Raw genomic sequence first — 3,564 nt, forward strand, 5'->3', positions numbered from 1 at the left:
AATATGACTCTCTCACCTGCTCTGGCNGACAGAGCCCTCACAGGTCCTCTAGAGAGGAAGGTGCCCAAATTTCTGTTGCCTGAAACAGGGTCTGTCCCAGAAGTTAGGTTGCTTCTGTCTGTTCTGAAGCTGTGTAGCTTCTGAGGTCCACACTCTCACTAGCGCAGACTGGAGCCTAAGCTAACTGGAGCAAAGATGGCTCTCCTGCCAGCTCAGGCCTTGAGACTCCTCCCGGAAGGACACCCCTCCTCCGGTGGGAAAGGTGCCAGATAACTGGAGCCAGAAATGGGATCTTTCCCAGAAGCTGTGTCACTTCTGCAAGCTGTCCTCTCCCTGGCAGTGCACAGGAGCAAAGATGGCTCTCCTTCCAGCTCAGGCCTTGAGACTCCTCCCGGGCGGACACCCCTCCTCTGATGGGAAAGGTGCCGGATTACTGTAGCCAGAAAAGGGATCTCCCAGAAGCTGTGTTGCTTCTGCAGGCTGCCTTCGAAAATAATTTTTAATACAATATATTCTGAACATGGTTTTTCCCTTCTCATTTCTCCCAAATTCTCTCCAGTGCCCTACTTCTCCAACACTACACCTTCTTTAGAAAACAATGAGGGAAAGGAAAAAACAAAACAAACAAACAAACAAAAAACCAGAATAATAAACTGAAAAGGAAAACCCAGAAACACACACACACACACACACACACACACACACACCCCAAAATCAGAAACCATAATATACAAGGAAAAGACCAGTAAGATGAAATATGTCCAAACATGCTCCACTATGTTCTTAAGAGCCTTATTTATAATAACCAGAGGCTGGAAACAACCCGGATTGCCCTCAACGAAGGAATGGATACAGAAAATGTGGTTCATTTACACAATAGAGTACTACTCAGCTATTAAAAACAACAACTTCATGAAATTCACATGTAAATGGATGGAACTAGAAAATATCATCCTGAGTGAAGTAACCCAGTCACAAAAGAACACACATGGTATGCACTCACTGATAAGTGGAAATTAGTCAAAAAGCTCGGTATACTCACGATACAACTCACAGACCATATGAAGCTCAAGAGGAAGCAAGACCAAAGTGTGGATGTTTAAGTCCTACTTAGAAGGGGAAATAAAATAACCACCAGAGGCAGAGGGAGGGAGGGATCTGGGAGGGAGAGAGGAGGGGGATGGAAAAAGGGGGCACGACCAGGTATAGAGAAGACAGGGGAGGAGTACAGAGGATCAGGCATTTGAACAGAGGTGTGTAGCAGTGGGGAATGGGGAACTGGTGGTAGCCACTAGAAAGTCCAAGATACCAGAATACCTAGAAGCCCGCAGGAACCAATGAGGATGACATTAGTCTAACCATCCAACAAAGGGCAGAGAGATCTTTTAGAGACCATATCCAGAGGTTAGGCATGGCCCCTGGTTGAGGGATGGGAACACCTACCCTAATTTTTCCTTCCAGTGAAGTCATCAATTAGAGATAGCTTCTTAGTTAGGGATGGGAGCTCATGCCTGCTTCCCCCTCTCATTGCTGTGACCCTGTATGGCTTGAGTCTGGGCAGATGCTGTTCATTCTGCCATCACTTCTGTGAGTATGCCAACTGCGTTGGGTCTGGAAGACACTGTTTCTTTGGTATCATCCATGACCTATGGCTCTTAAATTCTTTCTGCCTCCTCTTTCTGCAAATGCCTAGTTGCCTGAGCCCTGAGGGGCTGAGGGGAGTGTTGATAAGCACATCCCATTTAGGACTGAGTGTTACAAAGTTTTTATTCTCTGCACATCGTCTAGTTGTGGATCTCTGTACTAATCCCATTTACTGCAAGAAGCTTTTCTGGTGATGGCCAAAAAAGGCATTGGTCACGTAAGTGAGGAGTCACCGATGTTTTGTTTCTTTTGGTAGAACATCAGTGTGCCATTTCTCCTGGGCTCTTGCCCTATCGTGTCAAGAATGGGTTCCATCTCATGAAGCAAGCTGTTAATCCACTCACACCATGTATGTCTATTGCATTAGCCTATCATGTAAGCAGATTACCATTGCACAATAAAGGACTTGTGAGTTGGTGTTTACCTGTCTTCTCTGGTAGTGTGCAGATTACCCTCAAGTGTGAACATTAGCCAGTAGAGATGATGCTCTAGCTTGGCCTCAGATCAACTTCTCCATGCTCCGTGAGATATCTAAGTATGTACTCAGCAATAGAACCTTACCATCAGTTTGTGGAAAGTAACCAGTAAGTTTGGCAATAGCCGGAGATGTTTGGAGACTCCCATGGGATCCCTTAGGCCCCAAATTTAACCAGATAGAACCCATTCCCAGCACTGGATATTTCACTTGTCAGTGAACGGTGTGTACATTTTTCCCCTCATTATTTGGCTAATCCATTTAGATTTCTTCCACGTATGTATGTATTTTAAGAAGCTTCTATACTAGGTTAGAACTAGGTAGGTTTCCATATGAGTAGAATTTTTTCCAGATATAGTACACTATAATAGAAACTGGCTACAAACAGTACACACTAACAGACAATATGATACACAAACAAGGTAGGAGTAGACAGGAAAAGGCAGAGGTCACTGCCTACACCAAGAGGCTTTCAATAGACTGCTGAATGGACTGGATCCGCTGCTTCAGGACAGCCTTCTTTGATTTGATGGTCAAAGCAGGCCATGACTGGCCTAGAAATGCCACAGACCCATCATAAAGCCTGCTTGGAGCGCACAAATATGTAGGGCACGTTCTTTTCTTCACGAAGCAAAGGGAGGTGCAGGATGAGCTCCAAGGGCTCAGCGTCTGCTGCCATCACAATGAACTCAGAGATGCCTCTGTTGAGGGTCTTGGTGGCTTCACTGGCTCCTTTCCGAAGCTGCTTGTAGTCAGTCACATGACTGCTGAACAAGGTCCAGCAGCTGCTTGGTGAGGTGGGCATCTGTGAGGGGATAGGCCTTTGGGTTCACATCAGCCTCTGTCATGGGTGCGGTGCAACAGACTTGCTGCAACTCGACAACAGCTCCAAGTAGAAATATTTTTTTAAAAAAAATTAGATATTTACTTTATTTACATTTCAATTCAAATATTGTCCCCTTTTCTGGTTTCCCCTCTGAAAACCTCCTCCCCCCTCCCCCACTGCTCACTATACTACTACCTGAGGACACCCTAATACCTCTCCTGAGCATATACCCCCAAAATTCTCCAACATGTAATAAGGACACATGCTCTACCAACCCACCTACACTTGCTTCCTGGCCCTGGCATTCCCCCACACTGGGGCACCGGACCAAGGGCCTCTTCTCCCATTGATGACCAGCTAGGCCATCCTCTGCTACCTATGCAGCTGGAGCCTGAGTCTGAATAGACTTCTTAAACAGTCCTTAGCTGACCCTCATATTTCCTCCCTCAACCTTTTTTTTTTTTTTTTTTTTTTTTAATTTTTTTTTTTGTTTTCTCTCCATTGAATTCTCTTTTTTCAGTCTTTCCTTTGTCTCTCTACATATTCTGTTTCCCCTTGCTTGAGAGGACCTTCCCACCCTTCTATTCCCCTACTTTATACCTATTCTCTATAGTTATAG

The 3,564-nt window shown here is 45.3% G+C and overlaps 1 pseudogene; it reads right to left on the reverse strand.

Moving 5' to 3' along the window:
* Window positions 1-2,575: 2,575 nt before the first annotated feature.
* LOC110329306 lies at window positions 2,576-2,967 on the reverse strand (annotated as a pseudogene).
* Window positions 2,968-3,564: the final 597 nt, after the last annotated feature.

Source organism: Mus pahari, chromosome 12, assembly GCF_900095145.1.
Source record: "Mus pahari chromosome 12, PAHARI_EIJ_v1.1, whole genome shotgun sequence".
NCBI lineage: Eukaryota > Metazoa > Chordata > Mammalia > Rodentia > Muridae > Mus > Mus pahari.